This window comes from Vicugna pacos, unplaced genomic scaffold, assembly GCF_048564905.1.
Source record: "Vicugna pacos unplaced genomic scaffold, VicPac4 scaffold_18, whole genome shotgun sequence".
Lineage (NCBI taxonomy): Eukaryota > Metazoa > Chordata > Mammalia > Artiodactyla > Camelidae > Vicugna > Vicugna pacos.
Genome location: NW_027328739.1, coordinates 3,062,989 through 3,090,125, shown reverse-complemented (window position 1 = coordinate 3,090,125; position 27,137 = coordinate 3,062,989). Strand labels below are relative to the sequence as shown.

The window sequence follows — 27,137 nt, the reverse complement described above, 5'->3', positions numbered from 1 at the left end:
CATGTAATTAGGAGGGACCCACAATGGAGACAGAATTTCCATCCTTCAGACGCTCAGACATTCATGACACTGTCCCTACTCCCCATTCACAGTGGTGGAGACATGTTACCTTGCAATACTGGACATGGCAAAGGCACTTGCCTGATTCCAAATACCCACCTGTCTTTACATGTTTCCTCACTGAGTACACTGAGTTTCAAGGGATATCAAATAAAAGGAAGTGTTCACAGTCCCAGTGACAAGAGTGGCATTAACTACCAGAGAAGTCTAAGAAGTGACAATGAAAACATATCTTTATCCAGAAAATAGTGACTGGAAAGTGCCAGTTTGAAATATTATCACAGGTAGCTCAGGTAAGTAAAACAAAATCTGTGCAATATTGCAAACAACCAGAAAACAAAAACAAGGACTCCAACTCAAAATCTGTTATTTAGTGTCATCAGAGAAATAACTTATCAAGACCATGACAAATCACAGTAACATTATAGGGCATGCACACACACAGATAGACACACAAAGTCACCGACACAGACACAGTCAAACACGCACATGCAACTGCACACACACACACACACAATGTCAACCCTGCAGCAAACAAACTTAAAGTCATGGTATATTGCCACATTACTAATAGAGAATCCAAATAGGTGTCATACAGAATCTCAATACAAAAAACAAAACTAAGAAAGCAGTTTAGTGAGCTCAGGAATAAATGAAATGATGATAAGGAATACATTATCAAAGAGACTGAATCTATAAAATAACCAAATAGTATTGGAGGACCAGGAGAATTTAATAAATGAGATGAAGAAAGCAACAGAAAGCATTGGAAGTAGACTGTCTTTGTGGAAGAGAGATTAGCAAACTCACCAATACAAAACTAGAAATGATAGGAGATGGCAGAGATTCAAGATATTAAAAAGTGAGGGAATTCTACAATAGCCATCAGACTTCTTCAGGAAGTACACATTAGACTGGAATCCTGGAGGGAGAAGAAATTTAGAAGGCAGCTAATGGTTTATTTAAAGAAGTAATAGTTGATAACTTTCCGAACCTGTGTAAGAAGCTGATATACATGTCCGTGAGCCAACACCAATAACTATAAGAAAAAGGGACCTCCTTCAAGATACGTCATATGCAAATTGGCAAGTCAATGACAGAGTAAAATTTTAAAAGCATCCAAAAAAGTTATGATAATCTACAAATGAACCCCCATTAGGCTATCAGCAGATTTCTGAGAAGAAAACATAGGCCAAGGGTAAATAAAATTACATTTTCAAATACTAAAATACAAAATGTCTCACCCATTAATACTTACACAATTATCACTTAGAGATACAGTGAAAATAAAGACTTTAACAGACAAACAATACCTGAATGAGGTAAAATAAACAACCGAGATAACTTATAATAGGTGTAAAAAAGAAGCTTTCCAAGAAATATAAAATGGCAAAAATATGCAAAACATTGACCAAAATGCTAAGGAGAGACCACGAGAAATTTGCAACTGTTTCTTTGGGTATGTTTTTAAATGCTACTATAATATATGGATTAAAGAGAGAAAAATAGGAAATCAGTTGCAATAAATATAGATACTTCAAACTGGTTACATGTTCATAGCAGTAAAAGAAATAAATTGAAACAGTAATCATAAAAGGTAAAGATTAAAAATAAAATAATATTTAAGGAAGCTTCTATCAGCTGATAAAGGACTAAATTACACATGAGATGTTTTATTTTTAATTGAAGTACAGTAGATGTAGTATATTGTGTAGTTTCAGAAGTAAAGCATAGTTATTTTTACCAGTTTGTAGATTTTATTGCATTATGAATTATTAAAATGATTGTAACATACAATTATTTTAAGCCATTGTGTATAATTCCCTGACCTATGCAGATTATTCTTGTTGCTTCTCTCCTTTATTTATACTAGTTTGTATCTGTCAATGTCCTACCATTAAATTCTCTTTTCCTTCCGCTTTGGTAAACATAAATATTTTCCCATATCTTTGAGCCTGCTTAAGTCTTGTCTATCTAATCTCTTTACCTCTCCATCATGTCTCTGTCTATTTATCCATGTATCTATCTATCTATCTATCTATCTATCTATCTATCTATCTATCTATCTATCTATCTATCTACCATGTATGTATGTATCTGTCCATCTATTTATCTGTCATCTATCAAAAGATAACTATAGATTGATGTAAACTGATAATTGTTATCCTTTATATTCCACATATAAATTATGTTATATTCTTTTGTCTTTTTCTAAGTTACTTCACTAAGCACAATATTTACTAGGTTCATTCATGATGCTGAAATAACATAGTGTTATACTTTTTCATCACTGAGTAATATTCTATGGCATATTTATAGAAACATCCTATCTTCTTAAGTCCATAGTCTACTGTGGACTCTTGGATTGCTTCCCTGTCTTGTATATTATAAAAACTGCTATTGGGAACATTGGTTCCTCTCAATTTAGGGTGTTTCCCCAGATTTTTTCTATGAGAGGCATTACTGGGTCATATGGTAGTTAACTTTTTAGGTTTTAAAGAAATCTGAATACTGTTTTCCATAGAAGTTGTAGCAATTTACATTCCTGCCAAGAGTATACAAGAGATTTGTTACCACAACATCATCTCCAACACTTACTATTTGTAGACTTTTTGATAATAGCCATTTGACCTATGTGAAGTGATAACTCATTTCAGTTTTGATTTGCAATTACCTAATAATTAGTTATGTTGAGCAATTTTATCACTTGCCTGTTACTCATCTGTAAGTTTTCTTTGGAAAAATATTAACTCAGGTACTCTGCTCTTGTTATTGATTGGGTTTTTGTTTTTCACCTTGTGTTGTGTAATCTAAATACATCTTACATCTATTAACATACATCTATTAACCCCTGGTCACTTGCATTGTTTGCAAATATGTTCTCCTATTACACAGGCAGTGTTTTCATTTCATTGATATTGTCCTTAGCTGTGCAGAAATTTTCAAGTTTGTTTAGGTCCCACTTGCTTATTTTTGCTTTTATTTCTTTTGCCTTAGGAGATTGATATAAGAAAATATTCCTATGATATATATCCAATAGGGTTTCACCTACATTCCCTTCTAGACGTTTTATATTATCAGGTCTTATATTTAGGTCCTTAATATACTTGGAGTTTATTTTTGTATATGATGTCAGGGAATGCTCTCATTTCACTGTTTTACATGTAGATGTCCAGCTATCCCAACACCATCCATTGATGAGACTGTCTTTTCTCCATTGTGTACTCTTGCCTCTTTTATCATAGATTCATTGCTCATAGGTGTGTGGAATTATTTCTAGGCTCTCTATCTGTTTCTAATTGATTATATCTCTTTCCCAATGCCATACTGTTTTTATTACTGTAGGTTTGTAGTATAGTAAGGTGTCCGACAGGGTTATACCTCCAGATATGTTGTTTTCCTCAAGATCATTTTGGCAATTTTTAATGGTTTCATGTAAAACTTAGAGTTATTTAATTTCTGGTCCTGTAGAAAATACTACAGCTTCGTAACAAGAATTGCACTTGATCTGTAGGTTTCTTTGTGTAGTACGGCCATGTTAACAAGACATCTTTCAATCCAAGAGCACAAGACATCTTTCCATTTCTTTGAAACATTTCAATTCAAGAGCACAAGACATCTTTCCATTTCTTTGAAACATTTTTAATTTCTTTGTCAATGTTGTGTAATTTTCAGTGTGTAGATATTTCACATATGTTGCTACATTTAATCCAAAATATTCTGGGGAATGGGGTTTTAAACATTATTGCTTTCAATGTCCATTTTATGGTATCTCTTCATTAATGTGTAGAAATGCAAGAGACTTTTTTACGTTAATCTTGTACCCTGCTCCCTTAATGAAATTATTTATTGTTCATAATAGTCAGTGTGGAGCCCTTAGGACACTCTATGTAGATTTTTATGCCATCAGTACTGGTGAAAATTTGGCCTCTTTTTCCATTTTGCGTTTCTTTTACTTTTTTTCTTTTCCTCTTCCTTTCTTGTATTAGTGTGGAACACAAGTGGTGACAGTAGGAGCCCTTGTCTTGTTCCCGAATTTACCCAGAAGGCTTTCAGCCTTTCCCCTGAGTATTATAAATTGTTATAAATGGCCTTTAGTATGTTGAGAGATGTTCCCATTTTACTCACTTTCATGAGAGTTCTGAAGGTTAATGTATGTTGAATTTTCATGTGCTTTTTCTTTGTGTATTGACATGGTCTTGTGAATATTGTCCTTCCTTTATTAGATAATTGTCATACTGATTGAATTGTGTATGTTGAACCATCCTTGTGTCTCTGGAAGGAATCCAACTGATCATAATGTATAATCTTTTCTATGTATTGCTGGATTAATTTGTTGATGTTTTTTGAGGATTTTTGAATATATATTCATCTAGGATATTGGATTTTCATTTTCATTTTTTTTTTGGTATTTTCTTTGACTGGTTTTGTTATCAGTGTAATGGTGGCCTCATAGAATAACTTTGGGAATTTTCCTTCTATCTTCATTTTTTAAAATAGTTGGGGGGAAAGTGGTTTTAGGGAATGCATCCAGGCATTTTGTTCAAGGGGTGTTTTTAAAATTACAGATTTTATTTAACTTATACTGATTGCTCTTTTCAAGTTCTCAGTTTTCCCTTACTTCACTGTTGGCAGGCTGTACATTTCTAGAAAATTGTGCATTTCTTTTAGGTAGTCCAGTTTGTTGTCATGTAAAAGCTCATAGTGCTTTCATAACCTTTTTTTTTTTGTATTTCTGAAATATCAGATGTTATTTCTACTCTTTCATTTCTTATTTTGTTTTGGTCCAGTCTCTGTATTTCTTGATAAGCCTGGCTAAATGCTTACATGTTTGTTAAATTTTTAAGAAAAATTAAAGATGTTGATGATATGAATTGTAATTTATTTTTCAACTTTTACTTTATTTATTTTCAACTTAATCATTAAAGATTTCTCTTTCTATTGCCTTTGGGTTTTGTTTCTTTTATTTCTTGTTATTTTTGGTGGTATGCTTTGTCCTTTCTATGTGGTTTTTCTTGTTCCTTGTAGAAGCCCTGGCTTCTTCTCAACTTCCCTCTTAGATTTGTCTTTGCTGCAACCCATACATTTTATGAAGCTGTGTTGTCATTGTAATTTGTCTCCAGGTATGATTTTATTACCTCTTTGATTTCATCATTGAACATGTTTTATTTTATTTTTTTAAAGGATGTGGTTTGACCTCATGTTTGTGCTTTTCCTATTCTTCTTTCTACAGTTGATTCATAGTTTCATACTTTTGTGTATGTAAAAATACTTGCTGTAATCTATATTTGCTTAAAGTTCCTGAGGCTCATTTCATGACATAATGTGTGGTTAATTCCTTAGACAACATCCTGTGCACACTTGAAAAGTTTATGTGTTCTGCTTTTCTGATGCAGTGTCTAACATTTCAGTTAGGTTCAAATGATCTAATATGCTATTAAGACCTCTGTTTTCTTACAGATATTCTTTCTGGATGATCTGGCCATCATTATAATAAGGTCTTAAACTCATCTGCTATTATTGTTTTATAATGAATTAATTCTTTGTTGTCAACTAAAATTTCTTTTTATACATAGGATCTATGGTGTTGGGTCCATATATAATTTAATGAGTGTAATACCCTATTTTTTTATTGATCTCTTTTTCTTTATATAATCTCATGTTTCTTTCATTTTGGCCCTTATTTTAAAATGTATTTCCTATGAGTTGAGCATTGCAATCTGCACTTTCTTGTCATTTCCAGGGAATATCATTTCCATTTATTTCCAGACTATGTTTATCTTCCACCATAAAGTGAGACTTTTTTGGGGGGGAGGCAAAGATGTTAGAGCAGAAGGATGCCCGTAGCTCACCCTTTCACACAAATGCACCAAGACTCACATCCACAGACCCACTCAGCTAACCAGAGGACCTGCAAAACTCTGCCAGAACATTGTCCTCTTCAATAGATAAAGGTGCGAAAAATCTGGTAGGAGAAATGAAGAAAGAAAGAAGAAAAGGCAAAACATAGTGGGACAGATCCCATGGGGAGGGAGCAGCAAAGAAGGACTGGTGCTCATTCACTGTATCTCCCCTCTACAACTTAGAGTTTGGCAGGACGGAAGGGGAGCCTCCAAGGTTTGACCTTTACAAAGTATAATTTGACTGACAATTCTAAGTTAACAGGCACAGAGGATCACTCTGAAACACAGCCAAAAATGCACCCCAGATGCAGGGGGCAGGGCCTTGCTGCCCGAGCTGGGAGGAAGATGGGGATGGCTGCACTGAGGCATCCCAGTGGAATGGAAAAGGCTTTGTGCCATTGCTGTGGGTGCAAAGGGCAGAACAACCTGGGCCTTCCATAAAACGACAGGGCAGATGTGCCCTGTTGGGGGGAAGGGTACTATCCCCATCTCTGGAAATCTGCAAAAAGTTCTAGGTGAAGAGAGTTGGGGCTAAGACACAGCCACCATAACCTCTGGTGTTTTGCACCCAGGTGACAGTGGGGGCAAAACCTGCATCTACACCTAAGAACCTAGATGCCTCAAGAGCCAGATGGAGACTTGCCTACAGCCTGAAGCAGATAGGATACTACTGTCCTGGTTTCTCAGAGATCTTGTCCACCAAGACAAACAAGGAGCTGGATTTTGGCCCAGAACAGGGACAGGGCAGATACTCAGTCTACCCTGAGCCCACTTCTGTTGTGCAAACCCGAGGCAGAAAGTACAGTGTCACAGTGCAGCAGAGTGACCGGCACCCTGAGGGTTCATGTGGCCCCCTACATTTTGGGCTGGAATGCAGCCCCTGACCATGGTGTTGGGAAAGGTTGTAATGCCCAATCCTGCCTTGTCAGTCTGCAACATCTGACTGCAGCATCAGGCAGGGCAGTGATAAGCCAGCCCATAGTAAAGAGAGCTGAACCTGACCCAGTGTTGGGTTTAGGAGCTATCTGCTTGCCGACATGCCCTGGGAGCACCACAGATGAGGGCTCCAATGGAGGGTCTCAGGGAACAGCAGGCTGAGATTCCAAAACAGGATGAATACAGAAAAATTTCACAGTCTCCAGGAGGACACTGACCACCCGCATGTTTTAATCTGTTTTACCTATTCCATTTTCCATTACCCTCCTAATTTTTACTTCTTATGCAATTATATATACCCCCATTTAAATCCCTTTGAAATTTTTAAAAATATTTTTATTATTATTATTTATCAGATTTCTGCTTCAACTTGCTTTTCTATTATTCATTATACAATGTCTTCAAAGCTTTTGTTCTCCCTTCTTTAAAATTCTTCATCTCTCTCTCTCTTTTTTCCATTTTCTAACTTGTATTACTACATAGGTATTAGGTAGATAAACTCTTTTAGGACCGCAGTAGATAACTGATACTCCATAAATCACAGTGCCAGAGAGGTAGGTGCAAGATGAAGAAGTTGAGAAACCATTCACAATTAAAAGAACAAGAGATATCCCCTGAATTAATGATCAGTGAAATAGACATCAATATCCTACAAGATCAAAATTTCAAAAAAATACTGATCTTATTATTGAAGGAAATTAAAGATAGTGTTTAGAGATATAAAATATGTTTAAAATGAAATGAAAGGTATAAAGAAGAGCCGAGTAGAATTAGTAAACCCATTGACTGAGATGAGGAATGATATAAAAGCATCACAAAGCTGACTAGACAATGCAGAGGAAAGAATTAGTGACTTAGAAGACAGGACAATAGAAAGCACACAATCAGAATAGCTACAAGAGAAACAATGAGAAACAAATGAAAAATGCATGAGATCTATGGGATATTATAAAGCATGCCAATCTTGGTATGATAGAAGTCCAAGAAGGGGAGGAAAGATCAAAGGTGATTGCAAAGCCGTTTGAAGAATTCATGACTGAGAACTTCCCAAACATAAAGAAGGAATCAGATACTCAGGTACAGTAAGCTCAGAGTGTCCAAAACAGGAAGAACACAAATATACCCACACCAAGACATATAATTAAGATGGCCAGAGCCAAGGATAAAGAAATGATCCTAAAGGCAGCAGGAAAATAGCAAAGAGTGAGAAACAAGGGAATCCCCATAACTCTCCCAGCTAATTTCACTACACAAGTACTACAGGCCTGAAGGGAGTGGAAAGATATATTCAAAGGCCTGAGTGAAAAAAGATATACCCTAAGATACTTTAATAAGCAAGTCTATCCTTTTTGGTAGAAGGAGACATAAAGAATTTCACAGACAAGAAAATGCTTCAAGAGTTTAGCAACACTAGACCCATGCTAGAAGAAATATTGAAAAGTCTACTCTAAATAGAAAAGAAGCAGGATGCTTCAGAAATGTGAAATTCACAGCTGGAAACGTGATAACTCATGAATTACAAATAAAATATGCACAAAATTTTAAAATAAGATATCCAAATCATTGAGAGTCGGAGAGGGAAGCAGGAAAATAGAACATTTTTTTTTTTTAGTCTTTAAAAATTCTTTTGTCTTTGGTTAAATGGGATTGAGATCATGTTACTATCAGTTTAATAAAAGCAGTTATAATAATGGTCTAAAAGACTTATAATGAAGGGTGACAACAAGAGTAAAACATATCAGGGAGTCACTAAAACAAAATAAAATTCATGAAAATACAAAGGAAAATGACCAAACCATAAAAGGAAGGTGATATGAACAAAGAGGAAATAACAAATCAACAGCAAAGATAAGGTAAAAATGGCAATAAACAGAAACCTATCATTGATTACTGTAAATGTTAATGGAATAAATGCTCCAGTAGAAAGTCAAAGAGTGGCATGCTGTATAATGAAGCACGAACCTTCAATATGCTGCATACAAGAGAACCACTTCAGATAGAAGGACACATATACATTGAGAGTGAAAGGATGGAACAGGGAATTACATTCAAATAGGAAATCCAAAAAAGCAGGTGTTACAGTACTGATTTCAGACAAAATATTCTTTAAAACAAAGGCCATGAAGAAAGATAAAAAAGGACATTTTATAATGATTGAAGGAGTGATTAAAAAATGAGAATAGCCCACTCGTTAATACATATGCATGAAAAAAAGGAGCACCTAAGTACATAAAATTATTACTTACAGATATAAAGGGGGATAGTGATGGGAATCTAATCATAGTTGGAGAATTCAACACTGCATTAACATCACTGGAAAGATCACTGAGACAGAAAATGAATGAGGCATCAGAGAAGGTAAATAATACAGTAGAAATATTACACTTGGTGGATATTTTCAGAGCATTGCAACCACAAAAAATAGAATATACAGCCTTTTCAAGTGCACATGGGGCATTTTCCAGGATTCATGATATACTTGGGCACAAAAGAAACCTCAGCAATTTTAAGAAGATAGAAATTATCTCAAGCATCTTTACAGACCACAAACCCATGAAGCTAGAAATCAACAACAGAGAAACAAAGGGGAACAAAAGGAAAACACGGAGATTAAAAAATATGTTAATAAAAAACCAATGGGTCAATGAAGAAATCATAGCTGAAATGAAAAATACTTTGAGACAGAAGAAAATGAAACAATACCACACATAATTTATGGGTCACATCAAAAGCAGTGCTCAGAGGGGTGTTTACAGCAATACAGGCCTTCCACAAAAAGAAGAACAATTTCAAAAAAAATTTAAACCACCAGCAGAATGCACTGGAAAAAGAAGAACAAAAAACAACAAAAGGCAGCAGAAAGAAGGAAATCATAAATATTGGGGAGGAAATAAATAAAATAGAGATTAAAAACACCATAGAAAAATATCGACAAATCCAAAAGCTGGTTTTTCGAAAAAGTAAGTAAATTCAACAAATCTCTGTCCAAACTCGAAAAGAAGGAAAGAGAGAGACCACAAATTAGCAAAATAAGGAAGGAGAATAGAGAAATAACAACAAATAAAAAATACAGAATATCATACGAAAGTATTATTAAAAGTATATGGATAACCTAGACGAGATGGAAAAGTTTCTGGAAACATACTGTCCACCAACACTGAATCAAGAAGAAACTGACCCCTTGAACAAGGAGAGCACTAGAAATGAAATCAAAATAGCAATATGAAAGCTCCCTACAAATAAAACTCCAGGACAGGACGGATTCACTGCAGAATTCTACCAAACATACAAAGAAGAACTCATACCAGTCCTTCTCAAACTCTTCCAGAAGATTGAAAAGTAAGGAATACTCCCAAAGTCATTCTATGAAGCCACAATCACCCTGATACCACAACCAGGCAAAGACACTACCAAAAAAGAGGATTCTAGATCAATATCACTGATGAACACAGATGCAAAACTCCTCACAAAAATTGTAGCAAATAGAATCCAACAACACAGATGAAAGGTTATACATCATGACCAATTGGGGATTATGCCAGGGACACAGGGGTGGTTCAACATATACAAATCAATCAGTGTAATACAGCACATCAACAAGAGAAAGGAACAAAACCACATGATCTTCTCAATAGATGCAGGAAAATTATTTGATAAAATTCAACACTCAAGTTTGATAAAAAATCTCACCAACATATCTCAGCATCATGAAAGCTAAAGATAAACCTACAGCCAGCATAGTACTGAATGGTGAGAAAATTAAACCTTCCCACCAAAATCTGAGACAAGACAAGGATGTACACTATCACCACTCCAACTCAATATAATCATGGAATTCCTAGCCACAGCAGTCAAACAAGAGAGAGAAGTAAAAGGGATGCAAATTGGAAAGGAAGAGGTAAAATTCTCACTATATGCAAATAATATGTTACTATATAGAGAAAACCCTGCAAGATCCAACCAAAAACTACTACAGCTGAACGGAGAATTCAGCAAGGTAGCAGTTTACAAGATTAAGGTTCAAAAATCAGTGGCATTTCTTTACGCTAACGATTCAGATAATGCTAAAGAGCTACAGTAAAAATGACAGCACTGTATTGGTAGGAAAACAGACATATAGGCCAGTGGAACATTATAGAGAGCCTAGAAATGAACCCACAAACTTTTAGTCAATTAATCTTTGACAAAGGAGGCAAGAAAATACAATGGAATTGAGACAGTCCCTTCAGGAAATGGTGTTGGGAAAACTGGACAGCAGCAGGAATATCAATGAAGCTAGAACACTCCCAATGAAGCTAGAACACCATACACAAAAATAAATTCAGAATGGGTCAAAGACTTAAACATAAGACAAGATACAAGAAACCTCCTAGAGGAAAATATAGGCAAAACGTTATCTAACTTACGTCTCCAAAATTTTCTTGCAGGTGAAATAAAAACAAGAATAAACATGTGAGACGTAATGAAACTTACAAGTTTCGGCACAGTTAGAAATCGGAAGTGAAACAAAAAGACCACCTACGGAATGGGAAAATAATTTGCATATGAAACCTATAAAGGCTTGATCTCCAAAGTATATAAGCAGTTCATCCAACTGAATAAGAAAAAATAAACAACATAATACAAAAATGGGCAGAAAACCTAAACAAGCGATTCTCCAAGGAAGACATACAAATGACCAAAAGACACATCAGAAAATGCTCAATATCTCTGATTATCAGAGAAATGCAAATCAAAACTACAGTGAGGTATCACCTCACACTACTCAGAATGGCCATCATTCAAAAATCCACAAATGACAAATGCTGGGGGAGCTGTGGATAAAAGGGAACAGTCCTTCACTGCTGGTGGCAATGCAGTATGGTGAAGCCACTGTGGAAAACAGGATGGAGATTCTTCAAAAGCCAAGGAATAGACTTATCATATGACACAGGAATCCCGCTCCTGGGCATAAATCCAGAAAAAACCCTATTGTAGGATGACACCTGCACCCCAATGTTCATAGCCAGCATTATTTACAATAGCCAAGATGTGGAAAAGTCCAAAATGTCCATCAACAGTTTATTGAATAAAGACGAGGTGGTATATTTATACAATGGAATGCTATTCAGGCTTATAAACTGACAGCATAATGCCATTATCAGCAACATGGATGCTCCTGGAGAAAATCAGTCTAAGTGAAGTAACCCATATATAGAAAGAGAAATACCATATGAGATGGCTCATCAGTGGAAACTAAAAACAAAACAAAACAAAAAACAAAAAAAAAACAGAAATTCAAAACAGAAATAGATTCATAAATATAGAATACAATGTTTTGGTTGCCAAGGGGGCACGGGGCAGGGAGAGATAGACTGGGAATTCAAAATTGTAGAATTGATAAACAGGATTGTACTATATAGCACAGGGAAATATATAAAACATCTTACGGCAGCTCACTGAGGAAAAAATGGGAAAACAAATGTGTTATGTTCATTGTAACTGAAAGATTGTGCTCTTCGCTGGAATTTGAGTCAACTTTGTAAAATGAATATAAACGAATAAAAAAAGTTAAAAATAGAAGAAAACATGATCCTAAATATTACAGGTGTAAATATAAATTAGAGAGCAAAAACACTATGCAAAAGAGTAGTAAAACACCAGATTTTGTTTTATGTTTTCTTTTTAAGGTAAGCAAAATCAAAAAACCTCTAGCCAGGTGCACCAAGAAGAAAAGAGAGATGCTCCAAAGAAATAAAATAAGAAATAAAAAGAGAAATAATAATTGTTACCTCAGATATACAAAAAAAGGATCATTTTGTCAACACATACATGCCAATAACCTGGACAACTTAGAAGAAATAGGCAAATGTCTAGAAAGAGACAGAGATAAGGAGAAACAAATAATTTGAACAAACTAATTACTAGAAGAAAGTTAGAATCTTCATTTAAAAAAATCGTTAAACATTAATGCAGATATAAACAGCTGTCGTGGAGTACTGTACAAACATACAAAACAGGACTTATACTGTTCAAACTATTCAAACATAGTGAAGATGTGGGAAACTCCCAAATTAATTCAATGAAGACTTCATCAATGTGATAGCAAAGCCAACAAAGTACAGGCAAAGAGAATTTCAAGCCAATATATTTGATTGATTTAGTTGCAAAAGTTCTACCAAATATCATTAGCAAACTGCATGCAACAATAGCTAAAATGAATCATGCACTATGATCAACTTGGATTTATTGCAGGGTCACAAGAGAGGTTCAACATACACAAATCAGTTTGATACACCAAATTAACAAAAGAAAAAGTGAAAATGATGTGGTCACCCCAATAAATCCATAAAAAGCATTTCAAAAAATTCAACATTTATTCATTAAAACAACAACAACAGCAACAACAACAACAGCAACAACAACAACAACAACAGCAACAACAACAACAGAAACCTCTTACAAAAGTAGGATTCAGGAAATAAATCTCAACATAACTAAAGTCATTAATTACAGACCCACAGAAAATATAATATGTAAAAGTGAAAAACTGAAAGCCAAAATAAGAAATAAGACAAGGATGCCCACTCTCAAGATTTCTATTAAACACAGTATGGGATGCCCTAGCAACAACAATTGGAATAGAAAAAAATGTATTCAAATTGGATTGAATGTAGTACAACAGTCATTATTTTAGATGACATAATAATCTATATAGAGAACTCTAAAGATTCTCCACATCAGAACAACTAAAACTAATAAAGACATTTACCAATGTTGCATGATTCATGATTAATATAAAATACTGTCACATTTCTTTAACAATGAAATATTCCATAATTTAAAAAACCATATGAAATCAGATGAAAAATGAAAAACCTATTAAAAATCAAGATAAAAAATCATTAGAACACTGATAAAGAAAATTGAAGATGATGCAAGAAATGGAAAGAAATCTCAAGGTCCTAGCTTAGAGGAAATAATATTGCTATAATATACATACTACAAAAATGTCTACAGATATAAAGTGATTCAGATCGAAATACATGATATTTTCCATAGAAATAAAAACAGTCCTAAGATTTGTAAGGAACTGCAAGAGAACCAGAACTGCAAAAGGAACAATGTGAGAAAAGAACAAAGTTGGAAGCATAACCCATAACCCTCCCAGATCTCAGACAATATTACAAAAATACAGTAATCAAAACAGCACAATACTGGAAAACAAACATCTATATCACTGGAACGGAACACAGAGGTAGAAATAAAACATCACACCCATGGTCAACTAAACAATGACAAAGGAAACAAAAATATACAATGCCTAAAAGACAGTCTTCAGCAAGTGATGTTGAGGCAATTAGACAGCTACATGTAAATCAATGAAATTTGAACACTCCCTCATACAGTACAAAAATAAACTCAAAATGATTTAATTATCTGAATCTAACACATGACACAATAAATCTCCTGGAAACTAACATAAGGAAAACAATAGATAAATTGTACTGAGATTTTCTTATCTCACTCTCCCAAGCTGAAAACAATAAAAGCAAAATAATCAAATTAGTCTGAATTAAAATTAAAAGCTTACACACAGCAAAATAAACAGAATGAAAACATGAAATTCCAAATGGGAGAAAACATTTGGAAAAAATGCAATCAACAAGAGGCTAATTTCTAAAATACACACATTGTTTATAAAACTCCATTTCAAAAATCTACAAACAACCCAGCCAGAAAATGAGCAAAAGACAATTCTCCAAAGAAGACACACAGATGACCAACAGGAACATAAAAACATGCTCATATTGCTAATCATTATACAAAGGCAAGACAAAAATAAAATAATGTTTTACCTCACACTAGTGAGAAGGGTTGTCATCAAAATGTCTACAAATAATAAAGACTGTGGAGGTTGTAGAGAATAAGGGACTCTCCAACGCTGTTGGTGGGAATGAAAATTAGTGCAACCACTTTGGAAACAGTACGGAAGTTCCTTTTAATAATAAAAATAGACCTATCTTATGACACAGTAATCCCACTCCTGGGCATATAAAACATAAAACCTGAAAACAACGAATCCTAGGGTAAAACAAAAGAAGTACACTTGACTTAATTTGATTTTTCATATGTCTCCTCTGGCAGGGGAAGCAGAAGCAAAATTAACAAAAGATGATTGTATCAGTCTAAACAGATTTACACTGCAGAAGAAATGATCAATAAAATGAACAGTCAACCAAGACAATGGGAGAAAATATATGCAAGTGATATTTTCCTATCAAGTGTTAATATCCAAAATATATGGCAAACTCATACACCACAACAAAATAAAGACCAAACAATTCAATTTAAAAAAGTCCATTGGTACTGAATAGATAGATCTGAATCAATTTTCTGTAGAAAACATACAGTTTGCTAAATGACACATGAAAATATGTTCAGAGTTATAAATTATTAGGAAAGTCATAAACCAAAAATGAGACAACACCTCACACTTGTCAGAAGGCTCTCAACAAAAGGAAAAGAAATAGATATTGGTGAGATTGTGGAGAAAAGGGAACACCATGGAAACTGTTGATAGGAATGCAAAGTATTGATTCCATAACATATAAACATCAAATTTTCTTCATCCAGTTTTCTGTCAAGGGATGTTTGGTTCGTAGGCCCCTGTCTGAAGGCTCTAGAGAATAAGCCCATGGGCTGAACTAATAAACAAGCTGTGAGGAGTGTTACATATCCAGGCTGGAAAAGAAATGGCCTATTCAATGTATCCTGTATGGTTGGCTGGATAGCCTATGCTGGATAAGATACTCATAGGAGGACAACGTAAGACAGGCAGAGCCGGCTGGATAAGAGATGGCCTACTTAATGAAGTTCTGTGATGAACTATAAAACAATCCTTGATCATTTAACATCCTATGCTTACTGCAGGAGCATGGGGACATAAATAGCTTACGATTATTAACATTGTTATAACTTAGATGATATGTGAGGCATTGTGCATGATGTATATAAACCCTTTTCCTAAGAATCAATAAACAGAGAACTGCTTCGCTTATCTCCACACAGTGTTTGTGTGTATATTATATCGTGCCTCTGACAGGTTTAATTTAATTTGTTGGGAGTAACTTAAAAAGATGTTGCATTATATACAATACTCTTTCTGCACCTATTGAGATGATTATGTGAGTTTTATTTCTCATTCTATTAGTGTGGCATGTCATCTTTATTGATTTGAATATTTTGAAGTTTCCTTAAACCCAGGGATAAATCCCTTTACTCATGTATGTGTATGATACATTAAAAGTTTTATTGAATCCATTTTGCTTGTGTTTTCTTGAGAATTTTGGCTTATATGTTCATGAGGGTTATATTATATATATTGCATATAATGTCCTTTCTAGCATTTTATGCAAATATAGCTGGCATCATAAATCTAGTTTGGAAACTTTCACCCCATCAAATTCTTGGAAGATTTGGGGAAGAATTGGTGAAAAATTGTCTTCAAATATATGACAGAATATACCGGTAAAGACTTTTTGTAAATATTTTCTGGTTTCAGAGGTTTGGATTACTGATTTGCTCATACACAGTTTTGCTATATTTAACTTTCTAATTACTTCTTGATTCAGTATTGGAAGACATATTTCTGGGAATTTGTCTTTTGTTCTAGGTCATTCAAATTGTTATCTAGTGGTCATTTTTTATGATGCTATGCATCTCTACAACATCAGTGTTAATATCTTCTCTTCTATTTCAAATTTTATTTGTCTTTACTTTCTTAGCCAACCTAAACTTTTGTCCAGTTTATGTTTAAAAGAATCACACTTAGGTATATTTTTTGTTATCTTTTCAATTATTTCTCTTGTTATTTGCCTTACTCTCATTCATTCAATTTTCTTCTTCATTCTTTCTGTTTTCTCCTAGGTTCTTGATGTGTAAAGTTAAGTAGCGTGAGTCTTTGTATTACATTCATTATTAAATATTATTTATTTATTTATTTATTTATTTATTTAATTTGTCTATTTATTTACTTATTTATTTTCTTATTTACTTATATATTCATTTATTTATCATTGAACTACTTCCATTTACAACGTGTCAATCTGTGGTGCATAACACAGTGACCCACTTCATGCATATGTTTGCATGCCTATTAAATTTAACTTCACGATATTTAACATACTGCCCTGTGTCATACAATAGACATTTTGAAAATATTTATTTTTATATATAGTGGATAACATTTATAAATCTACAGCTCCCAAATATATCCTATCCTTGACCATTTCGGCAGTTACCATAAGATTATTATGTAGATCTGCAAGTGTGTTTCATAGTTGTAGATGAAATCATAGTGTTCTCATCCAAATTTTTTTTTTAGGTTTCTCCATGTGTCATGCCATGTATAATTTTTCTTTCTCTTTCTGGCTTACTTCAATTAGAATGACACATTTTGGGAGATATATTTTGCTGCAAATGTCATTGTTTTATCAATTTTTATGGCAGAATATTATTCCATTTTGTAAATAAGGCATAAATTCTGTATACTGTCATCTGTTGATGGACATTTAGGGTGCTTCCATGTCATGGCTTTTGTATATAGCACTGCTAAGAACATTTGTGTGCAGGTGACATTTTGAATTAGGGTCCTCTTTTATATATACCCAGGAGTTGGATTGCTGGATAAGTTAAATATACTTTTATTCTTTTGAGGAATACCCATCCTGGTTTCCACAATGACTTCAACAAACTACATTCCTACCAACAGTGTAAGAGGGTTCCATTTCATCATAGCTTCCCCAGCATTTATTGTTTTTGGACTTTTTATTGACGGCCATTGTGACTAATGTGAGGTGATAATTCATTATAGTTTTGAATTGCCCTTCTCTGATAATGAGAGTTAGCAATTTTTTTTTCATATTTCTATGTGGCATTTGTATGTCTCTAATGGATAATGTATTGTTTAGGGCTTCTGTGCATTTTCAGATTGGGTTTCTTTTTTTTTGTATTATTATTAGGTTGTATGAACTCTATATTTTGGAAATTTAGCCTTTGTCAGTTGCATCATTTCTAAATATTTTCCTTAATCCTGTAGTTAGTCATTTTGCTTTGTTTATGGTTCCCTTTGCTGTGCAAAAGCTTATAAGTTTAATTAGGTCCAATTTTAATAATTTTGCTCTTACATCCATTACTTGGGTAGACTGTACTAGGAGATCATTGCTGAGATTTATCTCAGAGTGTTTTGCCTATGTTTTCTTCTTGGAGATTTACTCTGTCTTGCCTTACATTTAAGTCTTCAAGCCATTTTGAGTTTATTCTTGTGTATGGAGCGAAGGAGTGTTCTAACTCCATTGCCCTGCTTGCTGCTATCCTGTTTTCCCAACACCAGTTGGTGAAGAGATGGTCTTTTCTCAGTCATATTCTTGGCTACTCTGTCAAAGATTAATTGAACATAGGCCTGTAGATTTATTCCTAGTCTCTCAATTCTGTTGCATTGGCCATATGTCTGTTTCTGTACCAATATCATGTCGTTTTCATTATTGTAGGTCTGCAATAGTGTATGGAGACCAGGAGGGTTATTCCTCCAGCCTCTTTCTTTGTCTTCAATATTGTTTGGAAAATTATAGATCTTTAGTGTATCTATATAATTCTTATGATCATTTGTTTCAGTCCTAAAAAGAAATGTTTTGAATAATTTGATAAAAACTGAGATTAAGTCTGTGGATTGCCTTGGGCAGTATGGCCATTTTAACAATATTATTTCTTCCATTACAAGACCATTGGTTATCTTTTCAATTCTTAAAATCCTTTTTGATTTCCTGAAACAATGATTTCCTGTTCTCCATGTATAAGTCATTCACCTACTTGGTCAGAGTTATTTTTAAGCATTTTATAGTTTTGGGTGCAGTTATAAAAGGGGTTGTTTCTATACTTTTTTTTTCCTGTTGATTCAATGGTAGTGTAATGAAATCTAATTGGTTTTTGTACATTACACTGGCTACCTTGCCCAATTCCTTTTTTACCCTAAGTATTTTTTGTGAAGCTTTTACAGTTTTCTATATATAGTGTCATATCTGCATATCATGACAGTTTTAACTCTTCTTTTACAGTCTGAATCATTTTATTTATTTTTCTTGCTTGATCGTTGTGGCTAGGAATTCCAAGACTATATTGAAATTGTGAGAATGTGCATCCTTGTATTGTCTCAGGTTTTTGTGGAAAGGGTTCCAGTTTTTCACCATTGAGTATTTGCTGGCTAAATATTTGTCATAAATAGCTTTCATTATGTTGAGATATGGTCCTTCTATGCCCACTGTGATAAGAACTTTTATCACAAATAGGTGTTAAATTTTATCAAATGCTTTTTCTGCATCTACTGAGATGATCATATCATTTTTGTCTTCTCTTTTGTTGATATGGTGTATCACAAGTGTTTGATTGATTTGCAAATGGTAAACCATCCTTGTGTTCCTGGGATGAACCTAAAGTGTAAATGGTGCATGATCTTTTTTTACATGCTGTTGGATTCTGTTTATTAATAATTTCTTAAGGACATTTACATCTATGTTTATCAATGATATTGGCCTATAGTTTTCTTTTTGGGGTAGTGTCTTTTTCTGCTTTTGGTATCAGTTTGATATTGGCCTATGGTGTCAGTTTGGGAGTACTCTCTCCATATCAATCTTTTGGAAGAGTTTGAGGAGGACTGGTATGGATTTTTCTTTGTATGTTTGATCAAATTCCCCAGTGAAGGTAATTGGGTCTGGATTTTGTTTGCAGAGAATTTTATTTTATTGCTATTTCTATTCGATTTCTGGTGATCTGTCTGTTCAAATGGTTAATTTCTTCTTGATGCAATATTGGTGGGCTGAATGTTTCCAAAAACTTCTCCATTTCTTCCTGGTTGCCCAGTTTGTTTACATACAGTTGCTCATGGTAATCCCTTATGATATTTTGCAAATTTGTTGTACTCTTTGTATTTTCTCCATTTTCATTTCTTATATTATTTGTGTTCTCTCTCTTTTCTTGTTGGTGAGCCTGTACAGAGATTTGTCAATTTTGTTTACTATTTTAAAAAATAATTAGATTAATTTTTTTCTATTTTTTAATCTCTATTCCAAATCTTCCTTCCATGGTCTTTATTTTTTACATCATTCTGTTGACTTTTGGTTTTGTTTGCTCTTCTTTTCTTGATTAGTTTACATAGAATGTTAGATTATTTATTTGAAATTGTTCTTCTTCTTTGACGAAGGCCTTTTCACTATGAACTTCCCTCTTAAGCCTGCTTTAAGTTTTCCATAGAATTTGTGCTGTGTTTTGTCATATTTCTCAAGATATTTTGTAATTTCTTCTTTTACTTCATCAACTCTCCCCCTTGTTTTAGTACCATGTTTTTTATCCTGGATGGTGTCATTTTTTCTCCCTGTTTTTCTGTTTCATGGTATTATACTCAGAAAAGATGCTTGAAATATTTTTTATCTTCTTAAATTTGTTGAGGCTTTTTCAGAGCCTGAGTTCATAATCTTTCCTAGAAGATGTTCCATGTGCACAGAAAAGAGTGCATATTCTGTTTTGGGGAGAATTACTGTTTTAAAAATATCAACCATCTCCAATTATTTTATAATGTCTTTTAGTATCTTTGTTCCCTTATTAATTTTCTGTGTGAAAGACCAGTCCTGTGATGTAATGGGGAGTTATAGTCTCCAACTCTGATTGTGTTCCCAGGGATTTCTGTCTTTTTATCTATTTGTATTTGCTTTATATATTTAGGGGCTACTATATTGAGTGCATATACATTAATGAGTATAATACCCCCATTTTGCATTGTTCCTTTAATCATTATATCATGTCCTTGTTTATCTTTCTCTATGGCCTTTCTTGTAAAGTCTCTATTGTGTGAAGTCAGTACTGCTAGTCCTGCATTCTTCATATGTACATTTGAATGGAATATATTTTTCCATCTTCTGACATAAATTTGATGTGTGTTCCTCTCGCAAAAGTGGTTCTCTTGTATTTGTCATAATGTAGGGTCTTGTTATATTATCCCATCTGACAATATATATCTTTTGATTGAAGTACTAAATCCATTAACATTTGCGATAATTATTAATAGACTAGTGTTTATTTCCATTTTTAACTTCATTTTCCAGTTGATTGGTATTTCCTTTTTGTTCATTTCTTTTTCTTTTTGTGGCTTGATAAGTATTCTTTTATAATCTTGGTTTCTTTTTTGCTTTGTGAATTCATTGTAAGCTTTTGACTTATTATTACATTGTTTTATATTTATATTGACCTATGATATTTCTGTTTATTTTAACTGATAAGAATATAACTCAAACCCATCCTGCAGAGAAGAGAAACAAGAAGAAAACACTCTGTATTTTCATGTTTCAGTCAGTGACGCATAAAATTTTGACGTCCTGTTTTACAACATCATATTTATTCTGTTGTAAGTCATTGTAGCTATTTCCTTTCTAATTATACCTTTCTCTTTTCTATAGCTTCCTGCTTGTTTTTTATTTAGAGTAGATCTTTCATTATTTCTTTTTCTCTTGCTTAATTCTTTTAGTATTTGCTTGTGTGGAAGCTATTTATCTCGCCTTCTACACTAAAAGGTAGCCTTGCTTGATAAAGTATCTTAGATTACAGCTATTTTCATTCAGGACTTTGAATATGACTTGCCACTGCCTTCTGCCTGTTGTATTTGTGCAGGAAATGTATTTACAAATACAATGTATTTAATTATATATATGTAAAGAAAACCTACAAATAAGTTAACAAATAAGGAGAAAACCTATACATTAAAAAACAGAAAATATTGATGAATGAAATTAAAACTGGTCCAAAGAAATGAAAAAAATCTCTTGTGTTAATAATGTGAAACAATGTGGTTGCAACAACCCTACTACCCAAAGCAATCTACATTTAGTGTGATTCATGTCAAAATACCCATGATATTTTTCCATTTAATAGAACAAATAATTTCAAAATTTATATGTAACCACAAAGATCATGAGTTGCCAAAATAATCTTCAAAAAGTGTATTAAATATAATGGTGTAAAGTTCTCTGACGTTAAATAGTCCTACAAAGCTTTAGTATTTAAAACAACATGATACTGGCTCAAAAACAGACACCAATGAATTGAAGAGAATAGAGCAACCAAATATAATCCCTCACACCTATGATCTTTTAACCCATGATAAAGGAAGCAAGAGTATAAAATGAAGAAAAGACATTCTCCTCAATAATTAGTGCTGGGAGATTGAACATGTAAAAGATAGATTAGAATATTTCCTCACAATGTATACAATCCATGAGCACAGAATATCTTTGTATTTATTTTGTTTGCTTTTATTTCTTGCACCTGTAATTTATACATCTATGCTTAGATCTTTTATTTCACTTATCAAATTTATTCGTATTTTAATATTTTTGGTATTAATTTACACACAATTGTTTCCCTAATTTCTCTTTCTGATAATGTGTTTTTAGTATACATAAATGCAACGGATATTTGTATATTGATTTTGTATTCTGCAAGTTTACTAAGTTTGTTCATTATTTCTAACAGTCACTGGAGGAGTATATGGAGTTTTCTATCTATGCATAATTATGTCATCTGTAAAAATTTTACTGCATTTTTACAAGTTGGATGCCTTTTATAATTTTTCTTGACTACTTGTTCTGGCTAGGACATCTAGTACTGTAATTTAGGACTTCTGAAAATGAGCTAATTCTTCTTATTACTGGGCCAGATGAAAACATTACTGTATGTTAATATTGAACTTGATGTTAGTCATGGGTTTCCCATATATGGCTTTTATTATGTTTAGTTACATTCAATCTAGAGCAAATTTGTTAAGAATATTTTTATAAAAAAAGGTAATATCCAATCTGTGAATAATTTTCCTACATATTTTCAGATTGTTATTTTTGAATTCTTTGTTTTCTAATGGACGGTATCACATATATTCATTTACATATGTTAAGTAATATTTATGAATGAGGACTAAACCCAACTTAACTATAATTTCTAATACTTATAATGTGCAATAAATTCAGGTTGCTATTATTTATTTAGAATGGAATTTACAGATACTGAAGGAAAATTTTACATTGTAGCTTGAGGGTACATTTATTTATTTAAAAATTTTATCTCCCATTTTGAATTTGGCTTATGTTTAACGGAATTTATTTCTAAATAAGTATATAAGTATTGGTAGAACTGGATTTACTACAGTTTACTGATACAGAACATAGCTCTTATTACAATTAGTGCACAAGACACTTGCCTTAAAATGCCGTATTATACTTACAATGACAAATGTTTCAGGACTGAGAAATATGTTGCTTCCTAAAATGCATTACCTGGTCTTTTCCACCCCAACCCACATACACTGTTATTTCTTTGTTTTTTGATTGTTTGTTTCCCCCTTAATGGAGGCACATTTATTGAACCCAAGATATTGTGCATAAGAGTATTAATCAACATCATTTTGGAACACATAACAGAAGCCCCAAGGGTATGTATTATATAGATGACAAGAAAATTTATTAGTTCTATGCACTGAGAAACCTCTGAGTGAAAGAATGGCAAAAACAAACATTTGTAAATATACAATAAGATTGTCTCTCTTGTAATTTTAAAGTAGTATATTAAATTACATTTGTTTTACTTATAGCACTGAATTACAATTTAAAACAAAAATGCCATCCTTTGGGATTTCTTAAATTTTAATGGTTATTTTAATCTAATTTTATTTCATAAATATTTATCATTTATTTATAAACATAAAAAATAAACATATTTATTCTTCACATGTTTTGAATATAGAGATACATATTGTAAAGTACACAGATAAATAACTACTTCCATTTCCAAATCAAACTAAGTTTCACTTTAATTACAAATGATGATGAAATCATTATACCATTTCTTTACAGTTTTTACACAAATTTCACTTTAAATTCCAAAACTTTAAAATTACTATAGATATTTTGTGCATTATTTATACTCTGTTCACCAATCTGGTATAAATTTGTGTACAAAAGGATGGAGATTGGTTTTATTTCATAGACCCCAAAATTAAATTATTTAAAAAGATTTTGTGGGAATAAGGTTTGCAGATAACACTATAAACATAAGCATCCTATATGTTTCATTTTAACTGGATGAATGAGAAGTAAACAGTGGCTGAATGTTACTCTTGGGTTGGTAGGAGATCAGTCGCTTTGTGATGTGACAGCTACTCAGGTTGAGAACCATTGTGATGGCCTAGCAGTTTATCTGTGCAAGACTGCCAAAGCTGCATTTGTAGCTGCAGTGCTCAAAATCATGCTGATTAGAAAAGTAGCTGTGGAAAAATTTATTTGAGATGGCACATGTTTCTTCAGAAATTCAAGATGTGTCTCGTAAAGATGAACAAACTGGTTCAGGAAACCCCGGTAGATCTCTATTGTGTGATCAAACATTCTCTGGGGACTTGGACTTGAGGTCTATGATTGAGGAAAATATTTTCCAGACTTTCTCTGAAGAATCCATGATAAAAAGACCATGTTACACACATTGTGTCTCTGAACCAGATGAAGATAATAATTTTCGTTCTCTGACATTTCCCAGAATACTCTGGAAAATGACTGGGAGTGACCAATTTAAATCCATCTGTTGGGATGATAATGGAACCTCTGTAGTGATTGATGAAGATGTCTTTAAGAAGGAAGTTTTGGAAAGAAAGTCCCCTTTCACTATATTTGAAACTGGAAGTATGAAAAGTTTAGTTAGAGAGCTTAAGCTTTATGGGTTTAGTAAAGAGTGGCAGAATTTTCAAAGATCTGCTTGTCTAGCTGACATTCTGGCAGAAGAAAAATTAGTCTCTGTTTTAAGCAAGATATTCAGAAATATTAGTTACGACTTGGTAACTTATATATAAAAGTTTATTTTGTACATCAATCTATGGTAATATAAATGTAAAGCTAGATTTTGAAAATTGTATAGAACTACTAAGACTAAAATCCTTTATTTTTTCAAAAAAATGAGGACAGTGCCTTAAGTAGTCAAGATTATGAGAAACTTTGCTTGCAACTATGAATCACACCAGAAATCTAAATAAAGGTATTAAAGTTGCTTTAAAAATTGGAATTCACCGTTGCTGCAAATGTTAACTTTTTAAATTTGATGACTATAAAATTTAAATTTGTATTTTCCAAATAAGGAACTTCAAAATATCATCAGCATTGTTTATATTTTGATGATATTTTCTATGCACAGTAAACGTGAAATCTGAGGTTTTATTAGTTAGGCTTATTGTAGTCTTGTATTTTGGTTTAAAATATTACTAAAATTTTTCTCCTTTGGTTGTAGCTGCAATTCTATCATTATCCAAATTTTAAACGAGTCTGTCCCCAGCTTTTAGTGAGAATAAAAAGAAGAGTTGGGATTAAAAATGCCTCTCTGGTATCTTCATTGGATGAAGATTTCAAAAAGAAGCACTTTAAATCAGGTGGTAATGTGGATAATCTTAATTCTGGTTTTGTGGCTGACACTAGTGGAGAAAGTCCATTTTTATCTCCTGCAAATTTAAATATGAATCTAATAAGTAAGCCCCCTACTAGCCAAATTATTGGTGATACAAATACCCCGATCAGAGGTGATTTTTCTCCTCCATCATCAATATCAGTTAGACCACGAGTGCAAATTGCAGTGGATCAACGTGCTATTTTAAGTCAGTTTACCACTGTCCACGGGCACTCTCAAAGCAGCTTCAATGAAGCAAATGACACTGTTGTGAACTTCATTACAACTACAACTTCTAATTCTCAATACAGCATCTTGTCTCCCATACAGAGCAATTGTTATGGACTGATGTTGGAGCCTTCTACTTTTCCAAATATATATCACAACAAATCTGCCAGTGAAGGTCGTTTTTCTAAACTTCAACCAGGGAGCAACCCACGGTTTCCAGTGCCAGGGATAGCTGATACATCAACTACCTCCCTTTCAAAGCCAACTCATCAACCATCTTCAGTTTATCAACGTCATCCTAATTAAAACTGATCTACCAGAGGACTACCAGATTATGCAAGATAACAAAGATTAAAATTGATGTTGTCAAATGTCCACAAATATCTGCAAATTTCTTATTTGAACAATAAACATAGATTTGTACCTGTATTTTCCTTATTTGTTTTAAATGGAGTTAAAATTTAAATGTGAGACTAAGTAACCATTTAAGAAAAAAAATATTTCATTGATTTGATCATTTGATGGAACAATATGTAAGTAAATTTAAATAATTTCTTGTAAGGAAGAAGAGAAAATGGAAGAATTTGGAAAAAAACTAACACATGGAGAGAGACAAATGTACTAAATGGTTTCTGGTTCATCCTTGAAAGTATTAATAGTGTTAAGTTAGGATAGGTTGGAACAGAAGGTAAATGTAGGACAAGCCCAGGGATCATGGTCTCTATTGTGTCACTCCTGGAACCATAAAGTTCACATAATGTAGTCTCAGATGGCATATTAAGCATGTGGTAGAATTTAAGAAGCAATTTTATCTATGGTCTTCTTTGTGCTGTTCTCAAAACATTCCAATTGGTGGTTTCATTTCCTGAACTAAAGAGTCTACAGTATATTAACAAGTCAATAATTTATGTTGCTTTTACGTTCCAGCTAAAGACAAGCTTATGTCCTCAGGTTGGCACTTAATGCCTATCCATCTCTAAGCCCAGAAACTCAACTTAGTTTAGTCATTCCTTAATAAATCTGGTATCTGACTTCCTTGGAATATCTTTATGTTTCACAGTATCTGGAGATATATCCAGGCAAATGCTTGTCAACAATGTAAGCTCCAACCTTACCACTTTTGTTCCAGCTCATCCATGGACTTTAGGTATCCTCCTTTTACCTTCTTAGACTTTCCCAGTCTCAGCATGAAACCACCTCCTCCAGATGTTTTCTGTCTATGCCCCTTTCATTGTCTAACTTGGATACCAGCACTGTAAGCACAGCACATGCCACAGGATGCAATTTAATATTTAGTGAATGAAAGATACATGTTGACTTTAAGGAAAATCTACTTTCCTGAAACAACAAATCTCTCATGCTTTTCAAACTATTTCGTTATGGTGTTTACTCTTCCCCACAAACTAGCTCTTTTCATAGCCCAAGGACTAGTCACTCAAAACAGTAAGTGGAAGTAGGTAAAGTAGACAAAGTATTATTTTCTTCTTAATTCATGCCTCGAGAGGCATA

At 33.3% G+C, this 27,137-nt stretch overlaps 1 long non-coding RNA gene across 6 annotated transcripts in view; it reads left to right on the top strand.

The window, feature by feature from the left end:
- The window catches only part of LOC140692861 (uncharacterized), a 35,035-nt gene extending 9,053 nt beyond the window's left edge, over positions 1-25,982 (top strand). The window contains exons 3-4 of one of the 6 annotated variants that reach the window (XR_012068470.1): positions 25,248-25,386; positions 25,731-25,923. This is a non-coding gene — a long non-coding RNA (uncharacterized lncRNA). Of the gene's footprint in view, positions 1-6,535; positions 6,801-8,255; positions 8,428-11,326; positions 11,586-25,247; positions 25,387-25,711 lie in introns of those variants that run through there. The other 5 variants (XR_012068468.1, XR_012068472.1, XR_012068469.1 and 2 more) reach the window with 5 other exon arrangements.
- Positions 25,983-27,137: the final 1,155 nt, after the last annotated feature.